Source organism: Odocoileus virginianus, unplaced genomic scaffold (genome assembly GCF_023699985.2).
Source record: "Odocoileus virginianus isolate 20LAN1187 ecotype Illinois unplaced genomic scaffold, Ovbor_1.2 Unplaced_Contig_14, whole genome shotgun sequence".
Classification (NCBI taxonomy): Eukaryota; Metazoa; Chordata; class Mammalia; order Artiodactyla; family Cervidae; genus Odocoileus; species Odocoileus virginianus.
The window spans coordinates 1,175,447-1,201,565 of record NW_027224331.1 but is presented as its reverse complement, the minus strand read 5'-3'; the positions used below and the strand labels follow the sequence as shown (position 1 = coordinate 1,201,565).

At 45.5% G+C, this 26,119-nt stretch overlaps 1 pseudogene; it reads left to right on the top strand.

Moving 5' to 3' along the window:
- Positions 1-11,232: 11,232 nt before the first annotated feature.
- LOC110137894 (small ribosomal subunit protein uS2 pseudogene) lies at positions 11,233-21,153 on the top strand (annotated as a pseudogene).
- Positions 21,154-26,119: the final 4,966 nt, after the last annotated feature.

Genomic DNA, 26,119 nt, shown 5'->3' with positions numbered 1-26,119 from the left:
AGAGATTGTCATGGCTTTTGGTTTTACTTTCCCAAGTTGCTTTCTTAAAAGTCTCCAATTTACAAGCCCCCAGCTGTGTTGGGGAGAGTATACTTCACCACTCAGTACTGAGTTGGGTGTTTGCTTCTTAAATATGGTAAATTTGATATATGGAAAGTGACAACTCTTTGCTTAAATGGTCATGACTTTGATCACTGATAGAATTAAATATTTTTCTTGTGTATTTTTATTTTATATATTTATTTGTATTCTTTGTGCTTCTATATGTTATCTGAAATTATTGTTTACACATGTCCTTTGCCTGTCTTTCTGTTGATTTTTTTTTTAAGGTCAATTTTCTATTTTCTTAGGTAAGAATTTTCTATTTCTTAGGTATGAACCATTTCTTTAATTGTGGTGAGTATTTTCCCTACTGACTGTTAGAAAATGAATCTGATGGCTGGGTTCCATCAGTTCTACTGTCTCCATGGCAGACAGATGGCTGACTCTAGATCCATTCAGAGTGCCAACTGGGGCATGAAGGGTAGTGGAAAGCTGACCTACAATGAGATGAGAACTGAAATCTGCAAGGATTTCTCTGTTAGTACAGCACAGAGCTGGCACATCCCAAGGCCTCCCTCTCCAGGTGGGCAGACACAAGGCCTGCCCGTGCCTCCTCCAGAACCCTAAAGGGTCCTTTGCATAAGGCCTTAGAGGGGCTCCTGCTGGCAGTGGTGGGAGCCAAATCCCTAGGCAGGACATAGGAAGCCTTTCCCGCTCTGGCCCCTGCCTGCCTTTCTATCCTCCCCTCCTTGAGCCCATGCTGGCCTCAGCCTCAGCATCAGCATTGCTGGCTGCTTCTGGTTCCTTGAGTGGGAGAGACCTTCCAGCCGCAGTGTGCTTCCCTATAAGACTCCTGCTCAGCCTCCAGGGCTCAGAGCAGGCCTTGTGGCTTCAGGAAGCTTCCCTCCTGCTGCACCACCCTCATCACACTCACGACAGGGGTTCTAACTGCCTGTCTGTCTCTGCACTTCACCGTGCACACCCTGATGCCAGGTGCTGCCTCCCCTCTGAATTGCCCACTGCACCTGGCAGGCACCCTGTGTATTCGAGGAGGCAGAAGCGGGTGGGGAGGCGGCTCGGGGTCTCTGTGGATCTGGCACTGCGGAATTGTTCTTTCAAAGAGCAAGTCCTTTCACACACAAGGGACACCATCACTGCTATGGGAGATGGTGGTGACTTTAGGGTCATTATTAAAATGAAAGTAGAAATCATCTGTGTTAAAATGAAAGTAGAAATCATCCACAGGTCCACCCTGGGCAGGCAGACAGATTTCGTGGAAGATAAAACCATCGGATAAGGGTGACATTTCTCACTTGACATGAGAAATGAATATATGAAGCAAGGGTGGTGTAATTACACTCTAATTGCACTCTTTCTAGAGTTTCAGCAGCCACTAGATGTACATGCCAAGGGGACCACACCATCTGCTCATGTGATCAGATCCCTACATGGTTTGTCACCTGCAATTTTCAACCGTGGGATCCAGAGCATGCGTGCTCTGATGAGAGCTGGGGCGGAGCCGCGTCTGCTGTGCTAGATGCCCTGTGGATGGTGCATCTTCTGGGAGGTGCTGTGTCCACCATGTAGGGTGCTGGCGCTGCCCCGAGGCAGCATCCTTGGCTAGCAGCCGGAGCCCTGCCGGCCAGCTCTGCCCATTTCACCAGCCTCATGCCCTCAGTGAAGGCTTGGGCAATTCCCCTCAGCCTTCCAGGGATGCTCCATGGAACTAAGTCAGGGGAGGGTCCTGCCCCACCATCTCCCCACCAGTGCTCTCCTAGGTGATTTTTCTCTTAGGCGGCATTTCCCTCAAAGTCTTTATACCAAGACTTGAACTGATGCTTATTGAAGCCATCTGACAAAGATGACCTCCTGTTTCCAGGACTCAGAGGGCCAAAGCTGGAGGCCCAGAGGGAGGAGGCCATGCACACAGCGGCAGCACAGACCTGCGGGCCACTGTGACCCCGGCTCAGTCCCAGGGTCTGTGAGTCTGTCTGCTCCTGGAGCAGCTGCTTACCAACCTCTGTCTGCAGGAGCATCCTTTGGGACTTTATTCATCTAAGGCTGCCAGGTATCCTCCCTAAATTTGGACTGCTTGGGGCCTAGCCATCCCCCCCCACCCCCACCAAGGGGACTCTGATGTCGATCTCTTGAGGACCCATTGGATAGAGAGAATGAACTGGAATCTAGAGGGTCAGTACTGAAACTGTGGTCCACCGACCAGCAGCACTGCCTCACCCGCAGTGTGTTAGAAAGTGCAGTCTCAGAGCACCTAGGTCTACTGAATCAGAATCTTCATCTAAATAGGACCCTCGGGCAATACCATGCACCAAAAGAATTTAAGACCCACCAACCCAACCACGGGGGAGGCAGAATTGAGATACAGGCAAAGGAGCCCTATAAGATTTAAAAAGAAACCCAAGTCACCCGGGGGGAATGTTGGAGGTATTTGGAGGCACAGAGTGTTGCTCCCAGGTTGTGAATTCTCAGTCTAGGAGACAGGCAAAGGGATGCCTGTGTCATGTGACCCACATGAACGAGCCGGGAGCAGTGTTCCCTCCAAAGTACTGGATACTCGTTGACAAACACAAATACACAGCCCAAAGCCTGTGGCTTTGAAACGGGTGACATTCTCAAGTGGCACGAAAAGGAAAATGCAGGCTGATTTGGCTTTTCATTCCAAACACACTTGCTTATTTGGGATAGAACACACAGCCGCTGTCAACACTTACATCGTAAGGTCTAAGCTTGTTCGGCTGACCCTTCCCTGGCCCCAAGATCAATCTTGGGGCCCATTCGAGTATAAGACTCCCATGTCTGTGACCCCATTCCCCCCCACCACCAGCCCGTCTCTGGGTCCTCCATGGACGCAGGCTATATGTACTTGCTTCCTGGCAAAACTGAGCTTCTGCAGATGCTCCCCCCAGAGGCTCACTTACCCAGAGCTTTTGGTGAGTTTATTTTTTTAAGATTGTGGGTAATTCAGAAAGCTTATGTTTCTCACTGGCCCTTTTCCATCCATCTCTTCCTATCCCCATTCCACCACTAAACAAAACAAGTACTGTTGGATCAATTTGGGAATCGCCTTCTGCGGCTTCATTCTACCTGTGGGAATTCATTCTGTGGACACACGCTTCCAAATAAATACCTGTGCTTCCCTAAGAGAACTTTTGATAAATAATGTCTCGTCCATCTGTGGCATGGTATGCCCAGTTCTTCTTAAGGCTGAAAGTGAGATAAGATGACCTGAAACAGATCCTCACTCATTTCTCAGACTAAAAGGAAGGTTCACCGACCAAGTCTCATCCCTCCTCGCCACCTCCTTAAAAACTAGTTTCCTGGTAGGGAATCAAGGCTGGAAGGAGAAAAAGTGAGAGTTCAGGCTTCAGTGGGACCCCAGCTGAGGCTGTTCTGTGACCCTAAGACTAGATCTCAAGGTAGCCAAATGGTCCTCTGGCCATAGGGCCTTCCTGGACTCTGGATTTTGTAACCTGAGGCTGTGTTTTTGGACATAGTTGTCATTTGCAGTAACATCCCAAACTCCCGAGCCCAGGACCTTCCTGATGAGGAGGCAGGGCTAGGTGCGCCGCTCGCCCTCCTTCACCTGTGCCCTGGAAGAGTTAAACCACGTGGAAAAGGGAGGCCACCCTCCCAACCACAGCCGTCCTGGTGCAGGCCTGCAGCAAAGGGTGATCGAGCGTGGAAGACAAGGCTAGGGGGCCAGGAATTCTCAGGCTGGGTTCTCCTTTCTCTTTAAGATAATATGGTGTGTTCTTTCTCTGCAGGGAGACTCTGGGAGCAATTTTTTGCAAATGAATTGAAGGAAAATAGCTTGAAGCAGTTAGGCCTTCCACTTAGGATGACTTGCAAGGAAATAGGCCACCCACAGTCTGTAGCCAGTAATAACCCTCCGTTTTCTTCCCTGAATAAGGACAGTGCCCCCAGATGAGGCAATGCCATCATAACTTCCAGGAAGCATCTTTATTTCTTGAATATTTGCTTTTTCTTTTCCAGTTAGATTCTTTGTGGGGAATTCTGAAATGCAGAAGACACACACAGAGAACAAAAAAGCAGGTTAAGAAAGGGAGATTCTGCATCTCAAGCAGCACTTTCTCTGCCTCCTTATGGAGCAAAACAGACCCAGTCCTTCCCCCAGCATTTAAGCCGCATTACACACTCCTGCCCCAAAGGATTAAAGGATGGTTCAGAGTATTGACAGCCCTCAGTGACCCCTACCCTGTGCCAAGCAGTTGGGACCTTGAGTCAGATGAATCCAGATCAGAAACATCTGACAATCAGTTTTCGGAAAGTGGAGTGGGAAGGGGGTTCATCTTGCCTCCACTGGAGTGAGAGAAAGTGTTAGTCACTTAGTTGTGTCTGACTCTTTGCAACTCCATGGACTCTACCCACCAGGCTCCTCTGTCTGTGAATTCTCCAGGCAAGGATGCTGGAGCAGGTTGCCATTTCCTTCTCCAGGGGATCTTCTCGACCCAGGGGTTGAACCGCAGTCTCCTGCATTGGCAGGGGGATTCTTTACTATCTGAGCCACCAGGGAAGCCTGTTGGGGTGAGGGGCTCCCTTAGTCTTTTCCCAGCCCTCTCTGCCCCACTGCCCCATCTGTGACTCTGCTGTGTTCATGCACAGGAGGGAGAGCTCTGACCACCCCGCTCCCATAGTGTGCTCTGAGGAAGCTGAGGCCTGCACGGGCCCAAGGAGAGGACTCACTTTTTCTGCATGCCCTGGCACATGAGGACCCAGAAGCCACAGGAAAGGTGCCTGAGGAAGCGGCAGGCCGGGCGGGGGCCCCCTTGAAACCGGGTCGAAGGCTGGAGGCTGCGTGACCAGAACCAGCTCAAGGGAGATGTCAGGAGCATCTCTGAGTTAGCCTCTGGGTGTGCCAGGGAGAGGATAATCCCCAGCCCTCCTGGCTTAACTTCAGCCCAAGTGAGAAGGACAAGATTAACTTTCTCTCTATATACCCACTCAATCACTTACCACCAGATTGTTTACTCTTGGGGCAACAAATTATACTCAGCCCACCTCCTCAGGACACACAGATCTAGCTGGTGTAGAGAAGTTCTGCCCCCTGCCCCTGCACCCAAGGAGAGGTAGAAAGACAGGTAGGTGAGTGTTGAAGGGGTGGATGATGGCGTGGGTGGCTGGAGGAAGAGGAGGAGAGGAGAGGTAGAAGGAGATGGGCAATGAGGAGCAAGTTTGGCCTCCAGCAGGGCTCAGAGATGTGTACATGCAGAATTGGAACAAGCCCCCTAGGGACTAAAGAGCAGGATGAAGCATCAGTTATAACCTCCTTTGGTACTGCCTGGTGACATGTGACATAGGCCTGGGATTGTCCTTTATGCTGGCCTCTGGCAGGATACTTGTGCTCCCACTAGTGGTGGGAGACAGGGATCCCAGAGAGAACCACAAACCCCGGGTGTTCTCGGACACCAGTCAGCCCCTCGTCCCACGTATGATGAGCAGGATGAACTCAGTAGCTTCTGAAACCATTCTAGTTTTAAGGTTCTGTGATTCTGGATCTGAGAGATTTAATACTGATTGATGATTCACACTCAAATCCTAGAGGTAACTGTAGTCTAGGATGCCTCATTAAGTGTCAGGTAAGTAAAACAATTATTTACCCTCAAAGTTCGGCATTAAGCAACACTGCTGGCAGAAAATACTTTTAACGCCTTTATTGTCTCTGCAAAGCCAAATCGGCTGCTTCATCAGAGGGAGAGCAGCACAATGGGGTGAAGGCCTGCCCAGGAGGCCCTGCCCACACCTGTCTCACCAGTGCCTGGCATGTGCTAAATGCCCATCAATGTTTGTTGAATTAAATTGACTGGAATGAAATACCCCTACATATTTTGTTAGTGCTTGTTAGAGATTGCTAGCTATCGCTTTAAATCATTCCCTTTTCTTACATGTTTATAGAATCCCCACTTTTTTGAGCACATGGCTACTCAGATTCAAAACTGCTTTTCTTGGTTATCCTTAAAACAATGCATATTGACTGAGATTTGCCCAATGAGATGTAAACGGCAGTGTCCACCTGGCAGCCTCCAGGAACCTTCCAAAGAAGACAGTTAGGCATAGCCTTTGTTCTCCTCCTTCCCACTAGCTAAATGTGTGTGACGACTGGACCTGGGCAGCCGTGTTGGACCAGAAAGTGATTACGTGAAATGAGACCACGCAAAGCCAGAGAAGAGTTCTGGGTGCATGAGGACCTTGTGGAGTTGTGGAGCCACACCAGTTCTACACTGTCTTAGTTTTATAGGAAAGAGAAATACTTTTCTATCTTGTTTAAGTTGCTGATATTTTCTGTTACTCCAAAGTGTTGCACAATGTCTTTGATGCCTAGAAGTCCTCAGTAGTGTTTACTGAATGAATAAATGCCACAGCAATACTGTTCATTATGGAAAATTCATTAAAATGAGAAAATACAGACAAACTATTTTCCTGTAAGGACAAAAGAAAACTCTGAGACTCGTTTGAGTCTTGCCTATAGCTCATAATCAATAACTGGTATTAGTTGGAGTGAAATAGCTATTTTACTAAACACCAAAATATCTTACTCTGACTTCCCTAGTGTCTGTGAGCTCAACCATGAAAAAGAACATACTTTTTCCATGATAATGTTTACTCTTGTCTTGAGCCCCTATTTTCTCCCAAGAGTAAAAATAACTTGTTATTTCCAGACAAGCTTTGTTTGTGACTATGGAACCATTTCAGGCTTTAAGTTCAGATGTTTCTCCCCTGCTCAGCCCTGGGGAGGAGTCAAGGCTCTGGGGGACCCAGAGAGGGCTGCGGCTGTGGAGAAGAGGTGCTGGCCTAAGTCCAACTCTGCCCATGTGGCCTCTCTATGAGGTCCTCATTCTTATGCCTCTGCATCCCCCACAGCCCAGCCATGGTTCTGGATGCCAGGTCCAGGACCTGAGTATCTATCCCCACCCCCAGCAGAACCATGATCCCTCCCCAGATCCCCAGCTCTCTAAGTATCTATCCCCACCCCCACCAGAACCATGATCCTTCCCCAGATCCCCTGCTCTCTGAATGTCTATTCCCACCCTCACCAGAACCATGATCTTTCCCCAGATCCCCAGCTCTCTGGGTATCTATTCCCACCCCCGACCAGAACCATTATCCTTCCCCAGGTCCCCTGGCTCTCTCAGCACCTCTTGGACCTCCTGGGGTCTCAGAACCTTTCCCTGATCCACCCTGAACACCATAGCGCTGGTTACTCAAAGACCCTGATTAGATGCTGTTCTGAGCCCTGGTCCACGCTGGCTCCTTCTTAGGGCACAGATCCCAGTGATCAGGGGCCTCACCAACTTATCAAGGAGTCATGATGACTCATTTGGCCTGCATGTGCCTGACCCAGAGCTCCTTTCTGGAGACTCACAGCTTCAGCAGCCTTCCCTGCTACACTGAGTGTGTGCTCAGTCCTCGGTCATGTCCAACTCTTCACAGCCCCATGGACTGTAGCCCACCAGGCTCCTCTGTCCATGGGGTTATCCCAGCAAGAAACTAGAATGGGTTGCCATTCGCTCCTCCACGGGATCTTCTCCACCCAGGCATCAAACCTGCGTCTCCTGTAGATTCTTTACCATCAAGCCACCTGAGAAGCCCCCCCTTGCTACACTACCATCAAATTGGAATGACTCTCTTCCCTGTAGCTCAGAAAAAAAGGCTTCCTCTTCTTATTCTGTGGAGGAGAGACTGGGCTAAAAGGTCTTCTTTCAGTTGTCATTTCTAAATAAATGTCATGCACTCAGCTCTCCACTGTGATCCTTCTGGTCCCCTCACCCCACCCAAAGGCTAGACTCTTGTTAATTGAAATCCTCAGCTTTCAAGACACTCCCTCTGCTATGATTTTTACAAGCCTATTTTATTTAGAGTCAAGGCTAAGAGTTTGACTCCATTTTCTTTCTCTGAATTTGACCTCTAATGTTAGAAAGAAAGGTCATGGGATAGAAAGGAATACCAAGAATAATCATGATCAGTTAGCATTTCAAAATATTTTCTTACTACATTATGATAAGATCTACTAAGGCTTGGAAGATACTCAATGGTGGAGCAGAAGACCCCCAAAGAATCACAAAGAAATCAAGTTCTCCCAGAGCTATGAACTCTGTGGATCTGCCCAATCCTGACCTTTGGTCTCTAAGCCTCTTTGAATCAGTTTTTCATCACTTGCTGCTGAAAGTGTCCTAACTGATACCAGGGCATTCAGTTGTGGATTTGCTTTTGAGGCTTTGCTTACACCATGACTAAACATCCTCTTTAAGAGGACTCACAGGAGATAATTACCTCTGGCCTCAATTTTATGAATAATTGTGCTTCTGATCAACTGTCTCTTTTTTTCTCCTTGGATGCCACAAATCGCTGTTTTAAGACTGTGCCAGAGATTTGTTTTACTCAGGTCTGGTAAGACACACAGGCATGAAAACATCTATCACAAAGGAAGAATTTTTGCACTCTCACAGGTCCCTGGAAATGAGATGCAGGGCGATACAGGGAAGCCCCAGGGTCAGCCAGGAGACTGAGGTAGTGGGGAAAATTCAGCCAAGAGCCTTTATTATGGTTTCCACAAGAAAGGTAAGGAGAGGTAGGGTAAGCAGATTCAATATTGGCTACTTTGATTTTGAATAATTGAGTTTGAATAATCTCAGTGAATCTGGGGACATAGGTGTCTGCTACCTGGGCCTGGGTGATCAGGGCAGGGGGATCTTGGAAGCCCCTTAGACAAGTAGTGTGTGCTATTGGTTGGTTTGCATTTGAAAAGTGCCTGAAGGGCAGTTGTTTACTATCTCCGCTCAGTCGTGTCCAACTCTTTGCGACTCCATGGACTGTAGCCTGCCAGGCTCCTTGTCCATGGAATTTTTCAGGCAAGAATATTGGAGTGTGTTGCCATTTCCTCCTTCAGGGGATCTTCCTGACCCAGTGATTGAACGCACATTTCTTGCAGTGGCAGGTGGATTTTTTTTTACCACTGTGCACCTGGGAAGCCTAACCTATCTCTAATTGTTTACTGTCTCTGGTCCTGGGAGAGAAGTGGTCATCACAAGGTCATCAAGGCCCCAACACATCAAAGCATCAGAATAAAAAGACATGATTAATACACACATATACTGACTTATCCTTCTTTCTTTGTGAAAAATGTTACTAAGCTCAGAATTAAATTTATGGTTCATATATACCCACCTGTCTAATTAATTTTACTCCTATATTTATCTTAGATTTCCACCTTCCATGGTCCTGTTGCTTTGCTTATTTGTTTTTATTTTATCTTTTATAATCTTGTATAAACTATCACAAATCCTTTCTGGAACACGAAAGTGTACAAACAGATATTTCAGTCTCTTGTAAGGACTTTCATACAAATTACTATATGAATGAAAAGTGAAAGTCACTCAGTCGTGTCCAACTCTGCGACCCAGGCCAGAATATTGGAGTGGTTAGCTGTTCCCTTCCCCAAGGGATCTTCCCAACCCAGGGATTGAAGCCAGGTCTCCCAGATTGTGGGCAGGTTCTTAACCAGCTGAGCCACAAGGGAAGCCAAAGAATACTGGGGTGGGAGCCTATCCCTTCTCCAGGGGATCTTCCCAATCCAGGAATCGAACTGGAGTCTCCTGCATTGCAGGCAGATTCTTTACCAGCTGAGCTATGAGGGAAGCCCAATGAGAATGAAAGCATACAACAGTTTTATAAGGAATCTAAACTCTACAGAACACTGCCCTACAGCTGGATCACAAACATGACCTCCTAGTGTCCAGGCCGTGATATGTATTTTTTGTACATTTTATAAAACTATTTTTGCCTTGGAATTTAGCAGAAAGCTTGGAGTAAGGATGGTTTCCTTTCTTGAAGGGCTCTCTGAAGAAATGGGAATGGCAGTGTTCCTTTCCTCTGGATAAATTTCCCTATAATAAGCAAGTGGAGGCCTTTGGATTCATCTAGTTACACTTAAATCTGCCTCAGAAATAAGAACACACTTTTCAACAGCAAACTCTTGTTTGGAGCACCTGACTTGGAGGCCTTAAGCTCAGTCATAATGATTGGCAGGTGTTGGAAGCTTTCTTGCCTGTTATCACCTGCTCATGACCAGCAGGCTCTTTAAGAGTGGCCTAGCCTGTCTCACAGCTGAGAAAACAGGCTGGAAGCTTTAGCATCCTGCACTTAGGACCAGGATCACAACTCAGGCATCTGTGCCTTTAACCACTAGGTAGCTGCCTGGGTACCAGGGACAGCCAGGACAATTTAGGTGAAAGTGACAGAAACCCAGATGAAACTAACTGAAGCCAAACAAAGATGGGAAGGAAGTGAATTCTCATTACTGATACCATACAGGGCCCTGTGGGGCTCCTGAGCACAAGGCCTTTGTATCCCCAATTCCTTTAATTATAGGGAACAATGTTCATTCAGCCTCCATGACCTTCGCTGAGTTCCAAGAGGCAGATTCAAACAGCTGTTAACCAGGGAAAGGAGGGGATGGGAGACCAAGGAGAAACGAACAATCTAGCACGGCTTTGCAGTACAGTCCTATTCCCCCATCAGCAGGCACATACAACAAAATCTTGGAGCTGTTTTGCAGCTACTTGAAACCCTCCAGCTGGGAGAAGTGAACAATTAGTGACGGTATGCTGCCCACAAGCATGTAGACCCCAGAGAAGCTGGACCTGGAGGCTGATGATGCTGACTCCCACTTACCTCACCACCAACCCATCAGAAGAATGTCCACGAGCTGATCATGACTTCTTTGAACCACCGCTATAAATCTTCTCCCTACCTTCCCCAAGCGGGGACACTTGTTTGAGGGCTGAGCTCACTGTGCCCCCCCGCATCTGGCAAAGCAAGAAACCTCTCCGTTTCTACTTCCCCCAGAACTCTGGCTCTGAGATTTTCTTTGACACTAGTAAACAGAGAAACTGATCTTTCGGCATCATTACTCAAGCAGCGCCCCCACCTGTCTCTCTGTCTCCCAACGCCTTGCTGGGTGTGTGGGGCGCTAGCCACACAGGACTTCCACCCGGATCTGGGATGCCCAGATCCCACAGAAGCAGCCCCATCTCTGCCCTCTGCAAACCAGCCTGAGTGAGGGCTCTCCCTGGAGCATTTGATCACAGGTTCATCCAGGACTGAGTGCCATTTCTGGCTCATCCTGGGTCATGCGCCTGGTCCTGGTTTGTGGGGATGGGGGAGCACAACAGTGTGACAGCGCTGGGCATCGCGAGCCAGTCCCCAGGAAGACAGGAGGTGTGGACAGACGTCTCCCACGATGCGGCCAGGCAGCTCAGCCCCCGCCCTATGCCCATGCAGCAGTGCCTCCTCCCTGGACGCCTGCACGGCAGTTCTCCTACCCCAGGGAAGCCTCCGTGCTGGGAATGTCGGTGCGCAGATCCTCTCACTAAGGCTGAGCAGTAGGGATGTGGCAGGTGCTCTGCTAGAGCCCCCTGCCATGATGAGAAAGCTTCCGTTACGATGTGATGCAGGCCTGATATAGGCAGCTGCCACGGGTCGCCTAGAACCTTGAGTTTTGACATTGAACCAGAAACACGTTGAGAGTACGGCTCTCCGGCTCTCCATCAGAGCTGAGGCTGCCTGCACAGTTTCCTCTAGGGAGGGCGGCCTCCAGGGTCCAGGAGGGCCGATGGAAAGCAGGCAAACAGTTAGATTGAGCACAAGCCTGGATTTGCGGTGCAGAGGTGGTTTCAGTTACGTATGTCTGCTCCAGGGACCAGACCACGCATCTCCATATTTCCTTCCAAATACATGGACGCCAACAAATGGCCCTAGGTGATAGAGACTTGGTTTGAAAGTCATCAAAGTCCTCCAGGACCACAGCAATATCTCCTTGCCCACCTGCAATCCCAGGGCTAGATGCTCCTGTAAAGAAATGAAGCTGAGCGCAGTCTATTGCACGGAATACACATGGGCCAACTGAGGTAAATCTGTGATCAGGCTTCCAGTGAGGCTATTTCTGTCCTTTGAACTCTGACACTGCTTTCACGTGGAAAGAGGTTCCAACCCTGGGATGGAACCGTGGTAGAGCTGGCACTGGGGCTCTGGGCCCTGTAAATGTTCCATGTGGCTCTAGGAAGAGGGATATGTATGGCTTTTCAAAACTGTGAGATCAAATTCATTGATTCTATCTGTCAAGGCTAGGTTCAGAGGCAAAAAGTATTTCAAAATGAAAAAAAAAAAATTGCAAAAAAGGCAAGGGAATCATACATCAATAAAACTGATTAAAAAGATCCAACAATATCTAATACTACAAACCCCCCAAAGATCATCATTTTACATCTGCCTGCTCATGGTGGGAAAAGATCAGCTCCTTACATCCTGATGTTGTGGTACAGCCTCAGACATTAACCCAAAGCCAGGATGATGTGGTTCCTGCTGAGAGTCCAGGCTTACAGGAAATGCTCAAGCTTTTGTTCTTTGCAGCAACTGAAACTAGACAGAGTGGCTGTATTATTTTTCTTTTGTATGTACAAAGTGCCTTTTCTCCCTGCTTGTGGGAAATAAGCTACATGGTGATAACAGGGCTGAATCAAGGGCTGGTCTCCTCTCGATGAACCTTATTTACATTTTGATCCATTTCTCCTTATTACAGTATCATCCAAACCCTTCAAAGATGTAATCAAAATCAGTATCACTCCTAAGAGTGATCAGGAAGTTCCTAGCATGGTGAGGAGAAGTGGCTTAAACAAACATGACAAGTGTCATTTCACGTTGAAGAAGTTAGACAACGTAGGGTCAAAGTTGCCTCCTTCTATTTCTTCCTGTTGTTTTCTTATTTCCTGAACACACTCTGAGACACATGGGTCTTTACATCTGTTGATCTTGATGAAGCAGAATATCCTGAAATGTCATTCTTCTCAGCAGTTCCTCTCTAGCCTGTGACTCTTTCATTGTTCAAGAGGCTACCGTTTGTTGCATCAAGAGAGGCTGAGTATCTTTGGCTTTGACTTCTAACTTTGGTTTTGTGTTGGCTTTTTTTTTAGTATAATTTTTAATTTTTTAAATTAATTTTTATTGTAGTATAGTTGATTTACAATGCTGTGTGAGTTTCTGCAATATAGAAAAGTGAATCAGTCGTGCATACACATGTATCCACTCTTCCTGTATAGGTCATTATAGAGCATTGAGTAGGGTTCTTGGTGCTATCCAGTAGGTCCTTATTAGTTACCTATTTTATATATAATAGTGTATATACATCAATCTGAATCTCCCACTTTTATCCTTCACCTTCTTTCCCCTTTGATAACCATACTTTTTTTTTCTACATCTGTGACTCTATTTCTGTTTTGTAAATAAGTCCACCTGTACCATTTTTTAGATTGCACACATAAGCAGTATCATATGATATTTCTCGTTCTCTGACTCACTTCACTCAGTACAATAATCTCTAGGCCCATCCATGTTGCTGCGAATGGCATTATTTCATCTTTTTATGGCTGAGTAATATTTTATCGTATATATGTAGATCTTCTTTACCTATTCCTCTTCAATGGACATTTAGGTGGCTTCCATGTCTTGACTATTGTAAACAGCGCTGCAGTAAACATTAGTGTGGAAATAGTGACGGATTCTATTTTCTTGGGCTCCAAAATCACTGCTGACAGTGACTGCAGTTATGAAATTAAAAGACACTTGCTCCTTGAAAGGAAAGCTATATGACAAACCTAGATAGCATATTCAAAAGCAGAGACATCACTTTGCTGACAAAGGTCCATATAGTCAAAGTTATGGTTTTTCCAGTAGTCATGTATAGATGTGACAGTTGGACCATAAAGAAGGCTGAATGTCGAATTGATGCTTTCAAATTGTGGTGCTGGGAAAGACTCTTGAAAGCACCTTGGATAGCAAGGAGATCAAACCAGTCAATCCTAAAGGAAATCAGTCCTGAATATTCATTGGAAGGACTGACGCTGAAGCTGAAGCTCCAATATTTTGGCCACCTGATGCAAAGAGCCGACTCATTGGGAAAGACCCTGATGCTGGGAAAGATTGAAGGCAGAAGGAGAAGAGGGCGACGGAGGATGGAATGGTTGGATAGAATCACTGACTCAAAGGACATAAGTTTGAAAACACTTGGGAAACGGTGAAGAAGAGGGTTACTGGCGTGCTGAAGTCCATGCAGTCACAGACTCAGACACGACTTAGTAACTGAATAACAGCAACGACAAACACTGGGGTGCATGTACTATGTCAAATGATAGTTTTCTCTGGGTAAATACCCAACAACGGGGTTGCTGGGTGACATGATAGCTCTATTGTTAGGTTTGTAAGGAACTTCCATGCTGTTCTCCACAGTGGCTATACCAATTTACATTTCCACAGAGTAGGAGGATTTCCTTTTCTCCACAGCCTCTCCAGTATTTATTGTTTTTGTTTTATTTGTTTATGGTCTTTTTAGATGAGGTCAGCACCAAGGCCCAGAGAAATTCTGGTTCTTGCTCAGAACTTTCTGCAAGTCAAGAGGCCCCTATCCCGAGCTCTAAATTGCCAGCATCATTCTCCCAGTCACCCCATGACTGTCTGCCATCCCCCTACCTCACCCAAAAGCAAGGCTGTCACAGAGCTGCCCAGCCCACTGGAACTCTCCATCCTGTTCAGCCAGACTCCAGAGGAAGCAAATTTATCAGCCCTAGTGACGAAGAGCTTTTCTTGCCAGCATTAAACTCAAAACCAGACCAGCCTGTACGTGTGATCCACGCTGATAATGTGTAAATACCTACAAATCCACCACCATGTCTCAAAATGAGGAACCACAAAAAAAAAGAAAGAAAGAAAAAAAGATTCAACATATAAACTTTTTCAGAAGCTGGAGTGAAGCGTCCTTTCAGACTAATCAGGAAACTGGATGTATTTTTCAACAGGCCCATCACAAAAGGTCAAGTTTGGCCCAGTGAGCATATGCCACTCACGCGCCACAAAAACAAACTTCAACTCACTAGTGAACAAAGAAAAGCAAATGGAGTCAGCAACCAAGGCCTTTATTCCCAATCAAATTTCTAACAGAAAAAGTGATGCTCCCAGTGTCAGGAGGGTCCCCCAGGCCCCTTCTGTCCACACATCTCCCCTCCCCTTCCTCCCATTTTTTAATTCTTTTTTCTACAGCTGGGAGTTGGCAACTACCTATCTCAAGTCCTCATTTTCTTCCGGTGGCAAAAGTTGCTTTCTTGGCTCCTCAGCCAAGGGGAATTCAGCCATGTCTAGGGAAAACCAGGTACACATTAGGCCGCTGTGGAGGTCTGGGTGGTGAGGAGCTAATTCTGTTGGAATTAGCACAGCATCACTTCTCAGCAGAGACCTGGTCTAGAAAACAAGTCAGCTGGAGACAACATATCCTTTTAGCCAAAGTACAAGCCTCCCTCTCTCTTGATGCTTTCAAAGCAAACACTGCCCCCAAAAGTGGGGGGAGGAGTTAAGAAAATATGACGTGGGCTCCAGGTGTGCCTGCCTCCTTCAGCCTGCAGTTTCCCCTCCAGGCACCACTTTATCATGAAGTCATGAGTGGGAATATTTGTCAGAACATTTGGGAGATCTGACAGTCTACATTTCAGGACTGCCAGCCACTAAGACCAGTGTGTCCCACTTAGGGAAAAAAAAAAAAAAATCACACACATGTACAGTTAAGGCCTTAGTAAAGCAGTTCTTAAAATTTCAGTTTCAAAGCAAACATAATTTCATTCACTTATTGATTCACTATTGGGTTTCTACTAAGTGCTAAATGCTAGGAATACACAGGAAAAAACAACAGACGTGGCCTCTTCCCAGAGCCGGCATCTAGCGGAGGAACCAATAGAAAATACCGTGGATGCTGTCTGGCCAAATCACTCTGCTGTATGCCTAACACTAACACAGCATCGTAAGTCGACTATACTTCAACATAGAATGAAGATTAAAAAAGAAGGAAAGAAAATGCGTCAGACGATTTTGGCCTAGGAAGGCTCCTGTGGTAACGACGTCTCCTCTCTCCTGTATTCTCAGACTTTAACATGTGAGGAATACCTGGTTGTTGCTGGTTCAGTCGCTCAGTCGTGTCCAGCTCTTTGTGACCCCACGGACTGCAGCACGCCAGGCTCCCCTGTCCTTCACCATCTCCCAGAGCCTGCTCAAACTCATGTCCATTGAGTCGGTGACATCACCTAACCACCTCGTGCTCTGCCAACCCTTCTCCTTTTGCCTTTCCTCTCTCCCAGCAAACACTGGGGGGGCTGCCAATCCCCAGGGAGAGTTAAATTACCCCAGGAGCAGACGTTTAAAATGCAAAGCAGCCAACCCAGAGCCCAGCCGCTTTATGTGACTCCACTCAAGATCCCATCCCCCGCTCTAAAGGCTCCTGGGCCCCACGACTAGGGACCCCCACACCCAGCGTCACCTGAATGATCCAAACCAGCACGCGTGGAGGCCGCTGACCCAGCCTTGCCCTCTCCTTCCCACGCCAGCCATAACTAGAGCCCTTGACCACACCTCCCCTTGTCCCCCTTCCTCCTGACCAAACCGGCTTCCCCTTGTGGCCTTGCAGTGCTCGGCACCTCCTGTTTCTAGGGAACTTTGCTAAAAAAATATTTCTTCTTCATGGCAGTCATTCCCGGGTCTGAGTGTCTTTCCTGATAAAAGAAAGCACATCAGGGTGGGCGGGGGTGGGCGGGGGCGGGGACTTTTGCAAAGTGGAGGTTTAGCTGCTCCCTGAAGCAGGAGGAGTTATTACATCAGAGATGGGAGCAGGGATGACATTGCAAACATAGACCTTAAGGCGGAATGAGACTGGCTTTCTGAGGGCCTGGAGGAGACCTTAGGGGCCAGAACCTGGGGAGCAGGGCAGGGCCCTGTTCACGGGTGCACCCTCCATGAGCACCTTCTGTTCTGAGACCTGGGAGCCTGTGGGGTCACGGCTCCTTCTCAGGGTCCTTGACATGAGGGGCTGTCATACAAATGCAGACAGAATGTCCTCGTAGGGTTCGAGGGACCCCACTCTGAACAGGACGTGGCCTGAGCTGCCACAAAAAACTCAACTGGAGAAAACACTGTGAACTGCCATAAAAAAGGTTTGAGAGGATATTTGATCAGTTAACATGGTGTTTAATAAACAAGGCAGAAAGAATCTCTCAAATACTAAGGGCTAAAGCCCAATTTCAATGTGTTTTCTCATAAAATCCTTCCTCAATGCATTGCCTGGTGCATCTTCGTTAGGATTTGACAACCAGGTCCCGTCTTTGGGGACTGAGCTGTGGTGTGATGTCTCCAGTGGAAGCATCGAAACCCTCCTCAGAATCAGATCAGCTCCTGGTGAGAAGGAGCCATGCCTGCCTCCGCCCCGCAAACGGTGCTTCCAAAGCGGTGAGGGAGGGAGCAGGCCCAGGAGTGCAGTGCAGGGCTACAGACCTATCTGATGCCCCAGGCACTGTCTGGGGCATGTTTTTTTTTTTTTTTTTTTCATTTTAGCTTTTTATAGATCTACAATAAATATCCAGAAAAATGTCAGATGGTGTGTATGCAGCTCAATGAATTTTCACATTCTGAATTCACTTGTATATTCCACACCCTGATTAACAAACAGCATCACCAGCAATCCAGAATCCCCTCAGAGATTCACTTTGGTCACTATAGCTCTGCAGGCAATCACTATCCTAAGTGTTCTTATTGAGATAAAATCAATATGACGTCAAATTAACCATTTGAAAGTGAACAGTGCAGTGTCATTTAATCCACTCACAATGCTGTGCAACCATGCCCACCTCTGTTTAGCTCCAAAACACTGTCATCACCCCAAAATAAAGCCCCTCCCCCAGGAAGCGGTTCCTCATATGCAACCTACCTCACCTCAGCTCCTGGAAACCACCTCTCTGCTTTTTGTTCCTAGATTTATCTACTCTGGATATTTTATACAAGGCGTCGTGCAGCATGTGACCTTTCGTGTTTGCCTCCTTTCCCTTAGTGTGAGGTTTTCAAGATCCACCCACTTTATAGTGTGTATCAGGGCTCCATCCTTTGTATTGCTGAACTGTATGAATGGGCTACATTTCCTCATGCATTCATCTATTGATGAGTTATTATCACTTTCAGTCTATTATGAATAGTGTTGCTCCAAACATTCATGTACAAGTGTTTCTTTTAGTACCTGTTTTCAAATCTTTTGCGTATATATCAAGGAGTGGAATTTCTGAGCCATAAAGTAATCCTATATTTAACTTTTTGAGGAACTGCAAAACTGTCTTCCAAAGTGACTGCACCATTTTGCATTCCCACCAGCAATGCATGAGAATTCCAGCTTCTCCATATCCTTGCCAGTATTTTTTATATCTTTTTCACATCTGAGTGGGAACGAAGTGGCCTCTCATTGCAGTTCTGACCCACGGTTCCAGAAAGACATTGAAAATCACGTGCTTATTACCCATTTGTTCATTTTTTCTTCTGTAGAAAACTCTATTTAAATCCTTTGCCTATTTTTAATTAGGTTACTCATTTTTTACTGTTGAATTTTGGGAATTATTTCTCTTTTCTGGACACAAGTTTCTTATCAGATATATGATTTGCAAATATTTTCTTCCATTCTGTGGGTTGTCTTTTCACTTTCTTGATAGTATCCTATGAAAACAAAGGTTTTTAATTTTGAAGCTCTGTTTCAAGATGGTCACATAGTAGGACCCTGAACTTTTCTCCTACCATAGACACACAGTCTATAGCTACATATGGAATAATTTCCTCTGAAAAAAAAAAAGACCCCATAATTGTCTAAATAACCCCTAGTACATTGGATGAGTGAGAAAAAACTCACATCGAAGTGGGTACTAGAAGCTGAGACACAGTCTCAACATACACCCCACCCTCAAATGGAGACCCACAATTGGGAGGGAACTCCCATCCCAAAGCTGCTCCCTGAGAAGTGAAGGGTCTGAACCTCACATCTGGCATCCCTACTTTCAAGACTTGCACTTGGGAAATGAGTCCTCAAAACATGTAACTATGAAAGTCGCTGGAGCTGTCTACAAGATACATGAGGCTGTCATAATCTGAGAAATAGCTGTGAAGGGGAGCATGAACTTGCTCACCCTCCCAGGGCCTGGCGCAAGGACAGTGGCTGAAAAGAGCCCAGACTTTCTGTGAAAGAGGCTTGTTCAGCTTGAAGCATTGATCTGAGGGGCCGGCCTCTAGCTTGACACCCTCTGGTGTTCAGAGGGCCCTCTCTACAGGCCAGCAGGGGCCATCGTCCCCCTCCGCCTCACTCCACGCTGCCACTATTGAGCTTGCGCCCTCATCTGAGACCCCAATTTTTGCAGCTGCCACCCAGGAGACACCTCTTGATTGCCTGGCTCTGCTGGCCAGTGGGCTGATGCTTGGGGGTCCCACAGAACTGCAACAAATGGAGAAAGAGTTTCAACAGACACACAGAGACAGCAGACCAAGGGCTGTCAGCTCATCTCCACAGCTAAAGCCTGAGGGGCAGGCTGCTAACAACATGTCTATGGAGACTGTAATCCTTCCCAGAGGCCTGGGGGGCAGGCACCGTCCTCACACTGTCCTCTGCCGTGTTCCAGAGGGCACGGACCTCCCAGAGAGGAGCTGTACACATCTGGTGCCCCAGTTTTCGCATCTGGTTCCCTGGTTTTCACATCTGGTGCCCTGGTTTCTGTGGTTGACCCCCAAGGATGCCCCTGGACACCCTGGCTCCGGGGGCCAGTGGGTTTGTGTTTGTGGGTCTCGGGGGACTGGGACAAACAGAGGGACAGCTCTTGGCCAGCTGCCACCAGGGCACAGAGCAGACCCGGCAGACTGAAACTAACCCCCTTCTCTCTTTGAAAGGGGCCTATTGACTGACCTTCAAGCTCTAGCCTAAAGAGCAGAGTTCTCATTAAACCTGTATCTAGGGGCTTCCCAGGCAGCTCTAGTGGTAAAAGAATCTGCCTACTAATTCAGGAGACCCAAGAGAAGCAGTTTCGATCCCTGGGTTGGGAAGATCCCCTGGAGGAGGAAATGGCAACCCACTCCAGTATTCTTGCCTAGAAAATTCCATGGACAGAGGAGCCTGGTGGGCTACAGTCCATAGGGTTGCAAAGAGTTGGATACCACTGAGCACACACACGTTGTGGGGCTGAGTGCAATCCTCTCCAGAGACCAGGGAGGCTGGTGGGTGCCATCTTCAAGCTTGCTCTCTGCCCTGCTTGAGGTCATCGCTGTCTCAAAGAAAGGAAGTTGTGGGTTTTCTGTGCTATCCAGACAGGGTCCATATGGCATTGTTCTGGATTCCCAGCATAACTTAAAAGGATACCTGGAACCCTTGATGTACTGCAAAGGAAGGAGGAGCATATCCTCAAATTCCTGCAGGAACCCATTTAGGTGGCATCAACCTTAACTTCCAAATGGAACAGTACATCTACAAAAAGAAAAGTGATGGCATCATAAATCTGAAGGGAACTTCAGAGAAGCTTCTGTTGGCAGCTTGTGCCACTGCTATCACTAAAAACTCAGCTGATGTCAGCGTCACATCCTTCAGGAAGTTTACTGCAGCCACTGGAGCCACTCCTATTGCTGGCCACTCACTTCGGGCACCTTCCCTAACCAGATCCTGATGGCCTTCCAGGAGCAAAGAGGCCTGGTGGTTACTGGTTTAGGGCTGACTGTCAGCCTCTGTGAGAGGATCTACGGTAACCTGCCTGTTATTGTTCTGTGTAACACAGACTGCTCTGTGCCATGTGGACACTGCTGTCCCATGCAACAACAAGGGAGCTCACTCAGTGGGTCTGATGTGGGAGGTGCCCGCCTGGAAAGTTCTGCACTTGCATGGCACAATCCCCAGCGAACACCCATGGGAGGTCACGCCTGATCTCTGCATCTTCAGAGATCCTGGAGAGACTGAACAGGAAGAGCAGGCAACAGCTGAGAAGGCTGTGACCAAGGAGGGATTTCAGGGAGCACGGACCACTCCAGCTCTGGGGCTCACTGCCGTTAACCCTGAGGTGGCAGACTGGTCTGACGGCAAGCTGGTGCCCTCGGAGCCTACTCAGCAGCTCCCCACCGGGGACTGGAGCGTCCCAGCCTGCCATCGAGGACTGGCCTGTGGTTCCCAGTGCTCAGGACACTGGATGGGCAGCAGGGTCTTAAGCTCTTCTTCTACAAACTCGTAAAATGGAAACTGTTTTCAAATAAAAGAATAGAAAAGACTGTGTACATGTCTGTTGCCTAGCTTTTGTGTTTTCTGCCCAGAGGACACATTCCCTGATAGCCTGGCTCTGGCAGCCAGTGGGGCTTGGGCTCACAGCTTCAACAGGATGGTAGCAAACAAAGACACAATTCTTCACTGGCTACTACCCCGGGCTTAGTGAAAAAGGAGCAGAGAAGATGCCCATCTCTCAGCCTTCTCCAAAAGAGGTATATTTATATACTTTAAATGCTGTTGCCAAAGAGTCTGGCTTTCAATCAGCCTGCATCTAGATACTGACCAGGATCCTCCCCTTTGGGACACTGACAAGTCTTGGTACAGCCTCAGCTCCTGGGAGCCACCAAGAATAGACAGTCCGGACAATCACAAAGGTTTGAGACACAACCAAGAGCCAGGGCAGGGTTGAACAATAAGGTTTGTCTCCTACACAAGGTCACACCTTCAAGACTGAGAAAAGCAGCTGTTTTAACTAACACACAGAAACCAGCACAGAGGGTCACGGAAAATGGAGGAATATGTTCCAGATTAACAGACAAGATAGAACCTCAGAAAAGGCCTTAGTGACACAGAGGTTAGTGATTTACCCAATAAGATTGCAAAATAATGGTTATAAAGATGCTCATCATGCTCAGGAGAAGAATGAATGAACAAAGGGAAAATTTCAACAGAGATGGAAAATATAAGAAAGCACTAAAAGAAATCACAGAACTAAAGAACACAGTAACTGTGCTGAAAAATAGAGAAGAAAGGGTTAGCAAACTCTAATCCAGGGCAGTTGGAACCCACTTAATCAGAGCAGAAAAAAGAATGAAAAAGGGTGAAGGTGGCATATGAGACAGTATCAAGTGGACCAGCATTCAGATTCTAGGGATCTCAGAGGAGAAATGAGAGAGAAAGGGGCAGAAGGTATCTTTGAAGAAATAATGGCTGAAAACTTCCATAACCTGGGAAAGGAAATTGGCATCCAGATCAAAGAAGCCAAGAGGGTTCCAAAGATAAGCCCAAAGAGACCCACACCAGATTACATTACAATTAAATTGTCAAGAGTTAAAGACAAGAAGAGGATCTTAAAAGAGTAAAGAGAAAAATAACTTATGTCCAAGGGAACCCAAATTAGGATTATCAGTAGATAATCTTATTATCTTATTATCAGTAGAAAATAACTTTGCAGAAACTTTGCAGGTCAGAAGCCAGTGGCATCATATAATTAAAGGGCTAAAAAACAAAAAATTGCAACCAAGAATACTCTCTACAACAAAGTTGTCCCTCAAAATTGAAGAGATTTCTAGACAAGGAAAATCTAAAGGAGAGCATCACCACTAAACCTATATTATAAGAAATATTAACAAGACTTCTTTAAGTTGAAGCAAAATGCACTAACTAGTAACAGGAAAACATATGAAAGTATAAATCTCACTGGTAAAGATATATATATATATATATATATAGTAAAATTCAGAATAATCTAACATTGTAAATGTGGTGGATTAATCACTTACAAAGCTAGCAGGAAGGTTAAAAGATAAAAGTAGAAAAATAACTATAATTACAATGATTTGTTAAAGGATACATAAGATAAAAATATGTAAATTGTGACATCAAAAATACAAAACATGGTGGGAAAGTAAAAATATATTTATAGAATGAATTCAAGCCTAATTATTATCAACTTAAAGTATTATAAATATAAATTGTTTTACGTAAGTCTCATGGTAATCATAAGGCAAAAAACCTATAGTAGATAAAAAAGATAAACAGAGAGGAATCTAAGCATACTGCTACTGGAAATCATCAAATCACAAATGAAGAGCAAGAAAAGGAACAAAGGAATTACAAAATATCCAGAAAACAAGTAACAAAACGGCAGCAAGTAAATGCCCATCAATAATTACTTTAAATGTTAAAGGACTAAATCAAATCGAAGTGACTGAATGGAAAAATGGAGAAGGCAATGGCAACCCACTCTAGTACCCCTGTCTGGAGAATCCCAGGGATGGGGGAGCCTGGTGGGCTGCCATCTATGGGGTCGCACAGAGTCAGGACATGACTGAAGCGACTTAGCAGCAGCAGCAGAATGGAAAAAAAAAAAAAATCTATATGCTTCCTGCAAGAGACTCACCTCAGATGTAAACACACACAGAATGAACATGAAAAGATAGGAAAAGATATCCCATGCAAAAGGAAATCAAAAGAAACCTCAGTTAGCTACATTTTTATCAGACAAAGTAGAGTTTAAGACAAAGACTCCAATAAGCAACAAAGAAGGGGATTATATAATGAAAAAGGGTTCAATTCAACAAGAGGATATAACATTTGTGAATATTTATACACCCAATATAGCAGCGCCTAAATACATAAAGCAAATGCTAACAGACCTAAGGGAGAAACAGACAGAAATGCAATGATGAGGAGACTTTAATATTCCAGTTTCATCAATGGCTATATCATCCAGACATAAAATCAATAAGGCAATATTGGCCTTAAACAACATGTTAGACCAGATGGACTTTGTCATTCAGTTGCTCGACTGATACTCGACAGTGTCTGACTCTTGGCGACCCCATGGACTGCAGCACGCCAGGCTTTCCTGTCCTTCACCATCTCCCAGAGTTCACTCAAACTCATGTCCATTGAGTCAGTGATGCCATCCAACCATCTTGTCCTCTGTCATCCCCTTCTCTTCCTGCCTTCAATCTTTCCCAGCATCAGGGTCTTTTCAATGAGTCAGCTCTTTGCATCAGGTGGCCAAAGTATTGGAGCTTCAGCTTCAGCATCAGTCCTTCCAATGAATATTCAGGACTGATTTCCTTTAGGATTGACTGGTTTGATCTCCTTGCAGTCCAAGGGACTCTCAAGAGTCTTCTCCAACATCACAGTTCAAAAGCATCAATTCTTTGGTGCTCAGCCTTCTTTATGGTCCAACTCTCACATCCATACATGACAACTGGAAAAACCATAGCTTTGACTAGATGGACTTTGTCAGCAAAGTAATGTCTCTACTTTTTGAATACACTGTCTAGGTTTGTCATAGCTTTTCTTCCAAGGAGCAAGCATATTTTAATTTCATGCAGTTACCAACTGCAGTGATTTTGGAGTCCAAGAAAGTAAAATCTGTCACTCTTTCCATTGTTTCCCATCTATCTGCCATGAAGTAATGGGACCAGATGCCATGATCTTAGTTTTTTGAATGTTGAGTTTTAAGCCAGCTTCTTCATTCTCTTCCTTCACCTTCATCAAAAGGCTCTTTAGTTCCTCCTTGCTTTCTGCCATAGGAGTTGTAGCATGTGTTACAACTCCTGAGGTTATTGATATTTCTCCCTGCAATCTTGATTCCAACCTGTGCTTCATCCAGCCTGGCATTTCAAATGATGTACTCTTTATATGTTAAATAATCAAGGTGACAATACTGTCACCTTGATTGTCGCCTTGATGTACTCCTTCTCAGTTTCGAAACAGTCAATTTTTCCATGTCTGGTTCCATACCCATGAACAGCATGAAAAGGCAAAAAGATAGGACACTGAAAGATGAACTCCCTAGGTCAGTAGGTGCCCAATATGCTACTGGAGAAGAGTGGAGAAATAGCTCCAGAAGGAATGAAGAGGCTGAGTCAAAGTGGAAACAATGCCCAGTTGTGGATGTGACTGGTGATGGAAGTAAAGTCTGATGCCATAAAGAACAATATTGCATAGGAACCTGGAATGTTAGGTCCATGAATCAAGGTAAATTGGAAGTGGTCAAACAGGAGATGGCAAGAGTGAACATCAACATTTTAGGAATCAGTGAACTAAAATGGACCAGAATGGGTGAATTTAATTCAGATGACTGTTATATCTATTACTGTGGGCAAGAATCTCTTAGAAGAAATGGAGTAGCCCTCATAGTTAACAAAAGAGTCTGAAATGCAGTACTTGGGTGCAATCTCAAAAATGACAGAATGATCTCTGTTCATTTCCAAGGCAAACCATTCACTATCACAGTAATCCAAGTCTGTGCCCCAACCACTAATGCCGAAGACAGACTTAGCAGACATTTATAAAATATTCCATCCAAAAGAAACAGATTACAGATTATTATCAACTGCACATAGAACATTCTCCATAACAGATCATATTTTAGGCCATGAAACAAATCTTAATAATTTAAGGAGACTGAAATCATATAAAGCAAAAAAAAAAAAATCATAAAAAGCATTTCTTTAGACCACAATGATATAAAACTACAATAATGGTATAAAGCTGTGTGTAAGTACAATTACATTAAGAAAAAGCTGAAAAATTCAAAATATGTGGAGAGTAAATACATGCTACTGAACAATCAATAGGTCAAGGAAGAAATTTAAATGTTCCATGAGACAAATGAAAATTTACAAGATGCAGCAAAGCAGTTCTAAGAGGGAAGCTTATAGTGAAAATGCTTACATCAAGAAGCAAGAAAAATCTCAAACAAGCAATCCAATATTAAAATTCAAGTAAGTAGGAAAAAAAAGGAAAAAATTAATTCCAAAGTTAGCAGAAGGAAGGAAAAAAAAAGATCAGAGTAGAAATAAGTAAAATAGAGACTAAAAAGGAAATAGAAAATATCAAGGAAACCAAGAGTTGTATTTTTTTCTTTTTATGATCAAATGTGACAAATCTTTAGATCACAAAGAAAAAAAAATAAAATTAGAAAGGAAAGACACTACAACAGATCATAAAACACTACTTATGAATAATTACACACCAACAGGTTAGATAACTTAGAATAAATTGATAAATTCCTAGAAACAAACTACCAAGACTGAATCATGAAGTAAAAGAAAATCTAAACAGACTGATTACTGATTGAATCAGTAAACAAAACCTCCCAAAAAACAAAAGTCTAGTACCATATGGCTTCACTGATGAATTCTTCCAAATATTTTAAGAAGA